A 13,170-nucleotide genomic window follows, 5' to 3' on the forward strand; every position below is an offset into this window, starting at 1 on the left:
CTGGCTGATTTGGAGATTTGGCAGAATCAATTCGGGACAGTGATTCGAATCACCAAATCAAATCACTCTCCCCTGAATTGGCCGAATCTGAATCAAATACTAGCCGCCACTTCACACAGGCCTACGATCTGCCCTATCTTCTACTTGATTTCAGACTAACACGGCTAACGACATCCCTGGAACATGTGCCACAGCTACTACAGGGGTGAATCATTAAAGTATTGAACAACTGCGACCTGCCCTACTCTGCCCCAGAAAACCCCAGCTTCAGAGGGGTATAATTTTGTGAGCCAACAGAATGCAACCTGGGTATAATCAGCTTAGCACGTTGTATATAGGCCTCCAGCACTAATTTTTCTGGAGGACACCAGTAAAAAATGCTGCAAGCCAGGGCCCAGATCACCAAGGTACAGTGTGTTCAAGATACTTGTACAAGTCTATAAGATCAATACTATGGGAGCGTACATACCCCAGAGTCTTCTGTTCCTGGCCTTGATACTCAGTGACTGTACTGGAAACATCTACATGCCCTTTTTAGAGGTCCTTGAAACATCTCTACAACTAACACAGGGCATGCAAATCTATAACACGCCCTTGCATCATATTAAGAAACCACATCAGTTAAACTGCAATTAAAATGTATTTAATTCATGGTTCGTGAGATTTATCCTCTAGATGATAAAGGTTCGCTTGTGTGTAACAGCTGTGTGAAGGTACTAATTCACATGTTAAGTAGAAGTAAAGCCTCCTCCGGTTGAAAGAGGCATCATCATTTCACCTCTGACATAATGAATTTGACTTCATTCTGCAAGCATCTGGAAATTCTTAATTAAGAATACAGTAAACTCAGAGAAATGTCCTTGAGGGGGTTAGAGCCCAAGTGTTAATAATGGTTGAATCCACATACTGGTGGGGAACAACCAACTCAATTTATTTTGGATTGATGATGTTCTCCGACAGAAAGCCTTCTGGAAACCATGACTAGGTACTGGCTTGGCAAACTTTAGAGACAACCAGGTTTTTAAATCCTTATTTTCATTTTTAAATATCAGAGGTCGGCCCACCAGGGAAAGGTATTGTCCAAAGCAAACGCACACAGTGATACAGATAATGCTATGGATGCCTCCAAAGTGGCTCTTTTCTTGCTCACAGAAACTGATGGTTTCCCAGCAACATTCTGATATTAGAGTACTGTTTTCAGCTCTTCCATCTGTCATTCACATCTAGCAGCATATTTCCTTCTCCCTCAGTACAGGATTGTTAATGGCCTTGAACCACGACTCGGTTATCTGAACCCTGTGCCCTGCTGTTGGCAAACCCCACACGAGCCAAAAGCACATTCATAAGTTTGTAATAGTGTTAGATAAGAATAATAGTTATTTGTCCCTTGTGTCTCAAAACCAGCATAACTCCAGCCCTACCCAGAATGTCACAGGATAGAAGTACTGTAAAATTTAATTCCACATAGGAGAAATGGATGGAATGAGACAGTAAAAAGCTACAGGAGTGGTTGAATGAGATGGCAGAACAAAAGGGACAGAAATGCTAAGTGGTCTTGATGCTCCAAGTTATCCCTTGTTCTGAAATCCTGCTGTCTGTCAGCTGCCTTTAGTAACGAAACTCCTATTTCATAGCCCTGCAAATTGTCTTCAACACATTCTAATGACGTGCTATTTATTTTTGCACCAATCTTAAATGCCCCTACCAAACATAAAACAGCACACAGAGGGCATGTCTACACATTCATTAATGTGCCGTAGGTACTGTGTATTTATTTAGTTTAGTACTTCCTTAATGAAGTACTAACTGAATGTGAGTGACTACATTTACAGTGCAGTAGTGCCGTTGCATGTTTGTTGTGCGACGGTTACTGCGCAGCAGCCTAATAACACGGTGCAGCAGCTTATCAGCATGGTTTTTGACTGTGCAGTGTTATTGGGCTACCACGCAGTAAGCGTCTTGTGTAGATATGCCCAGAGAGCGGGCTTTGCCGGATTAGAGCCAAAGGAAGGAGGAAACCAGTGTTGGGTTATTTCACTTTCAGAGGTTTGCTTTATGCTGTGTGGCTGTTTCACTTTAAAAATCATGGGAGGAAAAGCCCTTAGGAGCTAACAGAGTTATCCTCTGCGAGAGAAGCCTCTTCAATATGACAGTAGGAGAATTGATAAATAGAAGGAAACTCCAAATAAAAGGAAAAGCATCAGCAGGAAGATAAATGGCCACGCGGTGCCATCTTTTTCCTTTTTAGCAGATGCAAGTGACAGTACATTTTGAATGCTTACATCAATTGATCCTGCAAGAGATTTGTAAACATGTCATATTGTAATTTAAATTACGTCCTGTTTATTAAACAGATAAAAAGGGAGTAGAATGGCAATGCAGCTGTTAACTCGTAAAATTCACCAGCACCTTTCCAAAAGCAGGAGAACCCCTGCTGCTTCACTGAACATGTTTTTGGGGCAGACAATTCAGAATCGGAAAGATTTGATGCACAAAAATCAGAAATGATTTTTCAAAATCTGAGCCCTAAAGACCCACTGAAGTCTACTGAAGTCTTTTAATTGTCTTTAGTAGGATCTAGCTGAGATCCTAAGATGATAAATAAAATATCTTCTATAATGAGGTATTTACTCTTTAGGTCCTATGTCTGGAGAAGCTGTACATCATTGCTGAGTCCATCTGATTAAACATTGTGAGATAATAAATGTGCCATCTATTCTAATGAGGCAGCGTGTGTGTGTGTGTGTGTGTGTGTGTGAACTTTGAACACTGGACTTCCTTGTGGTCTTCTGACATTTGATTTACTTTAAAGATGGGGTCTTGCTTTTAAAATTATGCACTGTGATCTGTATGGGGAGATCCATTTTTTTTTTTTCTTGTTTGGATCAAATTGTTTTTAGAGCCAGTGTGATTTAGAACAGGATATTTTCCTATTGTTTATATGGGTATTGATAAAAGTGTGTGACTAAAGTTAGATACTATATTGATCTAATTAACCATGAACTAAGGCACATCCTAATACGCCTCTGTTTTTATACTTGCGCATAATAATTGGAAAAAAGCACCAAAACCCTAGGAAATTAAAATGCTTTAATTTAGGCTAATTTGCTTATAACATACTTTCAAATTCTATTCATTTCAGTCATGAACCAAGTGATACTTGGGCTTTCTGCTTAACATCTGAGCCCTGGAATAATGTTGTTACCTGAGGAACTCAGTATTTATTTAATCTCTGTAAGTTGTACCAGTTAAAATATTTCAAGTATTCTAAACTTCATGTGATTTTTCTTCCTCCATGAACAGTTTTTGCAAACATTTCCACACCTGTTTTTTTTGACCAATGTAATCTGAAATTTTCAATCTGTTCACACACCTAGAATAGACTTATTGCTGACATCTTGTAAATGGGTACAGATCTTTGAACAGTATGTTTCTTGGGCTGGAAAGATTTTTACCCTCTTTCTTATGTTAGAGAACGTGCTCAATATCTATCTGTACAAAGAGAGTTTATTGCTGAGACATTAGTAGCATATGATGGCACATTGTTTGTTCTAGTCTTAGATTAGTGGGCACATCTACACATGCCCCTGACTGGGTAGACTGGCAGGTACTGCTGAGTCCTAGCAGCCCATGGTTATTTTTAGATGTTCTGTCACTGTAATGACAAGCTACAGTGACATAGTATCGGCATCATGGTTTGTGCCCACTGACGCTATGTTGCTGTAGTGATGATGACCTACATCACTGTAGCTCATCGCTATGGAGACATAGCATCTTGTGTAGCATCAGCCCATTGTATTTTTGGTGGCAGTGTATCACAAGGAAATTTGGCAGCAGGTGATCATAATTCCAGCAGCTGAATTTGTTCTTGTATGTTAGTCTACATGAATTGTTGCTATCTAGCCTTCCACAGTTGTTGCTATCAAGGCCTTCTCGGGCCCTTTGAGACTAAATTCATCTCTCTGGCTCAAACAGATTGCTTTTTTCCTTTGAAGGGCAGAGGAGTGCTTGTATCAGAATCTCTATAATCAGCAGTTGCCAGGGGTACTTGTATTGTTCACTTTTGAACATCAGTGATCCCAAATCTAGATGTCCGAGGAGATCAGAATATCCTTGGAGGTTTTCAAAACCTGGCTGGACAAAGCATTGGCTGGGATGACCTAGTTGGGACTGGTCCTGCTTTGACCAGGGGCTTGGATTAGATGTGACCTCCTGAGGTCCCTTCCAACCCTCATTTTCTATGAGTCTATCAGCAAATGCTGAGGAAGCATGTGCCATTGCCTGCCTTATCATTTCCCTCTTGTAAACCAGATCAGATGTTTACAAGAAGGAAAACTCCCAGATGTGCTTGTAATTCATTCCTCCCTCCTCCCACCCACCAATACAGCACAGAGAAAAGGAGGGAGGGGTGGAATATTCTTGGATGATGAGCTATGTACACCTCTTTGGGACTGTCTAGAGGGATATAGCAAAGCTATGTTCCAGCCTGTGGATAGCAGCCATCGGCTGGGGTTTTCGAGTTAATTCCCACTGAAAGCCCAGTAAGAATTTGTTAATTTGGTTTTAATTTTGGATTTGCTCAGGATTGCTCCCATAAAACTTTGAGAGAGGGTGATTCTTGTGTTTTTACTGGGAGGTACAGTCTTACGCAGCTAGAGTTTGGTGAGGGAGAATGAACATGGAAAGAAAAGGAGCTATAAATTGTGAGCGGAGATATAAAATGGTTCAGACTGTAAGCAGAGGAACACCTGAATGTCTTACTGCTCCTGAACAAGAAAGCCAGCTAATTCTCCATCCTCTGTGATTTCTGTACAGCCTGAGTAGAAAAAGTTTAAATTAACCAAGCTCATATATCATCCTCTCTCACTTTCTCATAATGTATCTCACCAAAGCCTGAAAGCAGCTGTCTGTGAATATAGTGGGGGGAGAAATGTTGCAGAAAGATCACATCAGCTGCTTGTAGGATTCCACTGTATAAATAAAAATACATCTCGGTGCTCTGGTACTAGGGTTAGGCAGAGCAAAATTACAAGGGATAAATGTTTGTGGCCTGCCCATTAGGGAGCATTATGCACTGTTTATTTAACAGGGCTGTTCTTCCTTCATACCATGAAGACTTTGGTAACTAGTTCAGTCTGCTGTGAGCCTCACTCAAAAGGAAACATTAGCCCATCAATTTAAATAAAAAACAGTAAAGATTAGAGGTTGATGGGATTTTAACATCGCATTGACAGAGTCATTAAGAAAGAAGGCGAAATATCAAACAAGCAGAATTAATCAGCTAGGCAGGAATACTTGCAGATACAGAACTGCTGTTGAAGAAGCTACTTCATTTCTTTCTTTCTTTGTGGTTCCATGCTGGCCTTGATCCTAATAGATTAAGAAAAGGTTCTGGAGGCATCTTGCAGCCATACTTGTCTTAATTGTTTGGTTGATTGGGGCTAATCTGTAGGAAGCATTTGTCTTCCTTGGCTTGCAATGCAAATATTTTCAGAATAATAATACTACAAATAAATAGAAACCCTGTTGTTTATTTTTCAGTATCATAGGGAAACTGGAATGAATGTGACAGATGCTCTCTAGAGAATAAAATGCAAGGACTCTTGAAAAGAAAAGACCAAAGGTCTTTTGCCTTGTGCTACATTAAAGCCATTGCATCTGATTGTACTTCCTCAAAAGCATCCTCTCTTGGGAGAAGCTACGGCTTCATTTTTATTTTATTTTTTTAAACAGCTTCAGACACAGAACTCATCATAATGGAAATGGAGTCCTCAGGCAAGATGAACTTTTAAAACTTTCTGAATGGAAATGGAATTGAAAAGGCTTGTCCAGGAAACAAAATATAATTTATTTACTGTGTAATGGAAAAGAGGAACCCAAACTATTTTTGTACTGCGTGGTTGGCCATACAGCTGGGTATGGGCTTGCCTTGGATGTCTTCAAATGTTAAATTGAATGTGGGGGTTTTGTATTGCACAGTTCTGTAGAAAATCTCTAATCACCAAGGAATGCAGGAATTGAGGATTAATGTATCCCAGAACTTATCACTACCCCTGAAAACAAGGTTGCTCCAAAGCCTACATGACCTGGTGAGAACATCAGACATAGGGCTAGATTATCATTTGGGCAGTGTATCCAGAAGATCAAATAACAGCCTTCCCTACACCCCTTTCCAGGCTATGTGAGCCTTAGATCTGGGTGTGCACAAGTAAGCAAAGCTTTCTAGGTGCTTAGGTCATCAGAGAGATGTGGGGGTACTTTTGTCCTGCACTTGATGACCCATACCGCTGAGCTATTCCATGGTGGGGAGGATGTTACCATTTGCTGAAAATGTAGGTGATCAGTTAGTCTCAATAACGCTTTTAGCCTCTTTCTCTTCCTGGGTGGAACAACAAAAGTATCACAGGGTCCCAAAAATGGCACTGTGCCACTGGGACTATTTGAGGAAACTGAGGCAGGAAGAGAACTCTGTTGGGCTTGTCTATAACCACATGACAGTACTTGGACTAGAACCCGGGTCTTTTTTCTTTTTTTTAGTGTTGTGGCTCTGGCTCGCAGTGCCTCTGCTCAGAATCAGGTCTTAGCTTATTCATTATGTTGTTCTCCACTGATTTCAAAGGTAACTCTCTAAAATGTTTCTTTTATGCTCCGGATAGTAATTGGCTGAAACATTGATTTGATTCTCTTGCACGTAAATGTTATTTCCAGAAAGATGGGGCAGAGCCTCCAGTAGCGATATTAAAGGATGGGAAGCCAACAGCCACAGAAGAGGGCCCCAAAGGTCTATCTCGATAGTGCACATCTGAAGCATTATAAGTTTCAGGTGAAATATCTTCCAAACTCTTGTCTCAGAGACGGCATGTATCATTTAATTTATTTGCGGCCGTCCCCAGCTTAGTCAGAAAGTCTGGTGTGACTATCCGCTTTACCCTAATGATCGCTGAAAGAAACATTATCACTGATACAGATCACACAGCTCACTTCCTCAGCAGGATAATGCAGGGCCTTGCGGATTATTTATGGGAGGCCAGCTGTGACCTAGCTGAATGCACAAATGCGTCGAATCTATTTCTCTTCTTGCTTCTACCAGGGTAAATCATGATCGCTGCACTGAACTCGATGGACTTTGCTGGTATAAAACATACATCACTTGAAAGGAGAATTAGGCCTGTTGATTTTTATTTGGACCTGTCTTTATTCGTGTGGCATAGTATAGAGGAGGTGTAACTTTTAACTAAGATGCACAAAAACAACTATAGGCAGGCAGACTTCTTGGCCTGTAATGAAGATGATATATATTATGGGGTGGACCTCAGCTGATAACAGCCTGGGTAGCTGCATTGACTTCCATGGGTCTTTGCCAGTCAGGACTGGCCTGATTTCTATAGTGTAAATTTACCTCTTTTTGGCTTAATTGGTAACTCAACTAATAAAAGAAACACTCTTGTATCTAAGTTTTCTCTTTGGGGCTGCTTTTGCGCCTGCAAGATCTCCTTTGCCCGGCACTGTACCCAGATCTTCAAAGGAATATAGATCTCTAGCTCCTATTGGTTTCAGTAAATAATACACTGTCCTCATAAAAAGCCTTTTGTCCATGGACCTCTGAGGCTGGATCCAGACATGCAGGCACGTGCAGTTTGTGTTGTTGCAAACCTCTTTGCTATGGCACAAACTGCATGCCCAGCACATTAAAACATGTCCCACACGGGGGCAACATCTGCTTCCAGGAAATCCCAGCAACAAACTAAATTTCACTAAAAATGTGGCATGGCCCACGCCACAGCAGACACAAAGGCTCGGTCCTCCCAGGAGATGTTCTGGCTGCTGGCCAGAGTGTCTCCCCTCCCCTAGTTCCACCCTGGCTCCTCCACTAGTTTCCCCAAAATGGGGCATCTTGCCCTGCAGCAAAGTGCACGCACAGGGGTGTGCGTAGCAGCAAAAAGCTACTTTTTTGCCACTGGAAGTACATGCCTATGCATGTGGGGATGCGTCCTGAGTGTTTTACAAAAGTGCACTCAATGCCATGTCTTCCAGGAAGTATTTCATTAACAATGGCCATGTACAGACATTCGGTCTTTCCTCGGATAATCGCTGTTCTCCTGGTAAAAACCAAGAGTACAAAGGTTCACATTCTTTCTCCTGGACCAAAAATAACCATTCTGGGTGGAAAGTAAGCCAACTCCAGCAAGGTAGGAGGCAGTCCTTGGAGAGCTTCTTATGAGAGAATGAACATTTGTAATACTTTCCCATTGCTTAACTCCCCCTGGGGACCAGGTGTAGTGGGGCCATGGGGAAAGGCTCCTATGCCTTGCAGAGACCTTGGGTCACCTTGTTCAGCAGAAGGTGTAGGGGGCAGCTGCTTCAGTACCTCCTGTATATCGGGGAAGGAGTAGCCACCAGCTGCTCCCTCTCAGCTTCTCACACACTGGGGTACCCAGTATGATAAGCAGGCAAAGCACTGAGCTCCGCTGCTCTTTCCACTCAGGCACTGGGAGCTAGCAGAGGCAGCAGCATCACAAGCCCATTCCCACTTCTTACACCAGAGTCTTTGGAACGAGAAACAAGCTTGGGAGCTGTGTCCTGACATTGCTTTGCCTCCCCTCCCAGAGTAGTTCAGGAGGGAAGTGGAGCAGCAGGCACTGGTCCCTACCTCTTTCCCAAACCAGACAGTCCCCAGTTTTGGGAAGAGGCAGGGGTTTTGTCAGCTCCCTCTGGCTTTCCCTTGCCACCTGTGCTGTTCACTGTGCAGTGGGGGGAGTGATTTAAAAGCCAGCAGGGCCACAAAGTGGGTTTGACGATAGCCTACCCCAACCAGGTTCTTGGTCCCACTGGCTTTGAATTCACTGACACCCATATGGGCTGTTTAGGGACCTTCTCCCTGGTGTAGTGGGCAAACCACCTGCTTGCTCTTCACACCAGAGTCCCAGCTGTGTGAAAAGCAGAAGCTTTGCGGTGGCCTCAATCCACTTAGCTCCCACATACCAGGAGCTGACAAGGGGGAGCAGCCCCACGCCCCCATGCCGCCTCCTTATTCCAGAGTCCCTGGCAGTGCCGTTGTCCTGCTGCTCGGCTCTTGGGCACTGGGAGCTGGGCAGAGGGAGCAGTGTTGCAAGCCCTGGGCTTGCTGCTAACACCTGAGTCCCTGATGTGAGAAGCAGGCAGGGGGCTTTGCCCTGCTGCCCCAGTCCCCCCAGGAATGGGAGAACTGAAGCAGCCCATATGTTTTTCCTGGACTGGGATAATGCCCCCATCTCAAGAAGGTTCAAGAAGAAGGGGAGAGCAGGTGGTTGCAGACTGAGAAAATGTACTGCCGTCTCTCCTGAAATCATTTCTAATGGTGGAATTTTTCCACTGGTAGAAATAGATGTTTGAACATGGTCAGTGTCACTGACAGTATAGGTAAAATGGGATTCAGTATCTGACTGGCTGTTTATCCCACTTCCTCTTGGATACCCCCCATGGTCCCCATGCTGTGCCACTAAGATTGTTTCCCTATGCAGAGAAACTGAGGCACGTATACATCATACACTTTAGAAGATTACTTTTGCCCAGAAATATCTATATAAATATAAAATATAACTATAGATATATATGCATTTATATATATTTATATTCAGACACATTGTTAGCAGCTTTTTAAATATCATGCTTCAAGTTCTGATTGTGTGTGGGCTTCTGTTTACAAAGTGTCTGTTTTGCCCTAGATATGTCAGTCCTTTCCTTTCCCTTCTTCTCTGGAGTGCACATCCAGTGTTGTTCTCATCCATAATTACTGAACAGGTAGCTATCACCTGGGGTGAAATTCACTCGGCAGCATTGAGTGAGCTGGGGAAGGTCCAAAATACCATGGAACAACTGTGGTTCCTCGGCATACAAGAGGGTATAGCTATAGTTCTTCAGATTAGAAAAATTCTTCACCTCTATTTACAATAGGGCTGGGCTCGCTTCCAGAAACACACAGGTCAGAGTTTTAAGACTGGACTGGGTTGGAGTGAAGCTAAGGCCAGTGGATTTGTTGTTAATGCAGCTCTAATCAAAAGGGTGCATAAAAGTTGCATGTCTTATTTCAGCCCTAGGGTTTGGCTAATATCCTGGAAGCCCTTGAAACTGCTCTCTGTTTTGGGTATAGTTCATCACCACAGTCCCTACAGATTTGCCCTGCATGACACCTCTATGTGTATTTGATTTTCGTTCCAACTGCCTCGATCCTTTTTATGAAATCTCTCTTTTTAATGTGCCATTTTCTCTCTTTCATGTGGGAAAGTAAATATATCATTAACTTGTAGTAAGTTGATGGATGGTATTGGTCAAGAAATGAAAGGATTCAGCTGCCCGATGCTGAAATCGCCATTTGATATTTTTACAATAGGCATTAATTAAGCCTCCCAGCATCTGTATGTGGCAGGTGATATCTATAGTAATTTCACGGATGGGCAAAGCATGTTAAACAAATGGACCCAAGGTCACACAGCCTGAAAATAGAGAGAACCCAGGAATCCTGGTTCCTCATCCCCCAACTCTAATCATGCATTTACCCCAAAGTCCAGGCAGTTTGTAAAGACTTGTAGTACTAATGCACTCTGGCTGTCTAAGGCACTTCTGCATGAAGGGAGTCTTAAAGTGTGTTTTGTTATAAAGACTCATGATAAATGGTTAGTAGCATTGCCTAAAATATTAGGGGAAGTGATGGGCTGCTCGAAAGTGATACTATGGGCCACAAAACATGGAAATGACTTGAGAAAACCATTTTATAAATTTTATCCAGGAAAATGAAATTCAAATTTCCAAAAGGTTATAATTCACCTTGCTTTAATTTGGCAAAGGATTTATTATAACTTTTGTATAGGTGCAATTTTCTACTTGAATTCCAATCAGTTGAGGCTCGCATTCATTTTTACTAGCAGAGAATATTTCACCCTCTAGCTCTGGCTTAGAGTCAAGAAGGCAAAATAAAAACTTTACATGGTTGTACATTAGCAGGGCTGAAATTTGACAACACATGATTTTTTTTTTTTTTTTTTTTGAATCCTAGCTGTAGGGAAGTTTACATCCCAAAAAGTAAAATTTTAATATGTCAGAGGATGTTTCACTGCATTTAATTTCTATCTTTTCCCCTCCTAACTGGTCTTTTTGCTTTTAGAAGTGGTTGAGAAGCATAGCAAGAGCAGCATAATTTCTAAGGATATTTGTCCTAATTCATCAAGATATTTAAGTGCATGCTTATTTTTATGTCAGCAAATGGCTCCACTAACTTTAGGAGGGTCTACACATGTTGTTGAATTCTTGTTGAAGTGTCTTGCTACATCATACAATAAAGGAGAGAACATAACTAAAGAAAACCTAAGTTTATCAATGTTTACACGTGTGCAAAGGGCCAGAACAAGTCTCGCACAACAGGATTTAAGTAGCAGCATGGGGCTGTCTCTGTTGCTTTCCTGGTATTCTCAGGACTGCCATGAAGAAGCATGCCCTTGTTCCTGCTCCCGTTATATCATCTCCTTTCCTTGGAGGCATCAGGTTATTATAATGACAGGAAAACATTTCATGATGCCAAGAGAGGACTTACTTTGCATAAAGTTAAGGGACTAGAGGGCTCTTTGATTGAGATCATTCTATTTTACTTGGTCTACTCTAGAGCATATGAAGCTACAGAGGTTCTTTGCTCAACTGTACTCGGACTGTTGTTGTTTCTGCAAGTCATTGGAAAATGTTCTTTGACCCATGGCTTCATTTTAGTAGCCCATTGAATGCTTCAAAATTACATGCAGAAAGCATTCTGATCCTTTTCTTTTTATTATGTGGGTGATGAGAATTAATTAACGTTTTGAAGACACTTTGAGATCTTTGGGGCTACAGAAGGGCACCATAGCCTTACTTTGCAAGGTAATTGGTTTTAATTTCCACGCTGATTCTCCTGTGCATTTCACATGCTTAATTATAGCCTAAAGGATTTTAAAATCATTGACCTATAAACTCTTGATTAACACAAATATCATCATGAATAATAAACTTAAGGAGTTTCCAGTAGAAAACTTACCTTAACTTGAATGCAATGCGGAATATTTCAGCCTCCCTTCCAAACAAATTAAGTTTAGTTCCTACTGCCTACCACTCATCTTCCTACATAAAAATACTTTTGTTGTTGTTGTGTATCACTGTCCTTTCTGGGGCCTCCATTGTGATCAGGCCCATTGTTATGTAGTGGACTAACATGGAGCAAAAAGATAGACTTCTGACTGCCACCTACTCTGGGCAGAGGCTAAGGGATGAGGGATTTATGCCACACGTGTAAAATGATGTGTTTCAGATTTATAATTGTTGTAAGTGACAAACTGAATCACGGCTCAGTCTTCTCTTCTCATCTCACAACAAAGAGAATTTATTCTGTCTGCCATTTACTAACCTAAATGGTGCCTTTCATTTACAACGTTTACTTGTATACACTGTGGTCGCTTCCTAAACCTTTTGTTGTTTGACGAATTCTTCCCATTGCATGTATTTTATTTATTCATTGTGGTTTTTTGCTTCCATCTGCCCAAGAGAAAGGTGTGTTTAGGAATAAAAGAAAATCTCAACCGCAGTAAATTAAAAATGGCAATGTATCGTTTTCCGTTGTGAAAACCATCTTTCTCGTTTGATTAAAAGAAGCAGCAAATCAAGATAAGCAGCATTAGAAAGCACACTGATAACAGTGTTTACAGGTATGATGTTAGACACTGCTACAGTGACCGGTGCAATAGGAGTGCTATGAAATACCTAATATAGATGAATATTTTTGTCTGAGAGTTCATACTGCCAGTAGCTGAAGAGATCCTCAGTCAATGTAGAATTGTATTAATTTTTAGAATGGACCTGGCACCTTTTAATAGTACATTGGCAAATGTAGTGGAGTTTTGACCATTGGATGTAATCCCCAACACGTGTCAAAATATAACTTGTAGCCAGCATGGGGCATGCTTTCTTCTGTGTTTTAAGATGCTGTATGTGGCTAACTCAGGGATGGGCAATTATTTTGGGCAGAGGGCCGCTTACTGGGTTTTGGCAAGCCATCGAGGGCCGCATGACAGGCAGCCAGGGCAGATGAATATTAATTTTCTAAAATTTTTAGGGGCCCTGTGGGCCAGATAGAATACCTTGGTGGGCTGTATCCAGCCTGTGGGCTGCATTTTG

The sequence above is a fragment of the Crocodylus porosus genome, unplaced genomic scaffold, assembly GCF_001723895.1.
Source record: "Crocodylus porosus isolate Cpor-Errol unplaced genomic scaffold, CroPor_comp1, whole genome shotgun sequence".
NCBI lineage: Eukaryota > Metazoa > Chordata > Crocodylia > Crocodylidae > Crocodylus > Crocodylus porosus.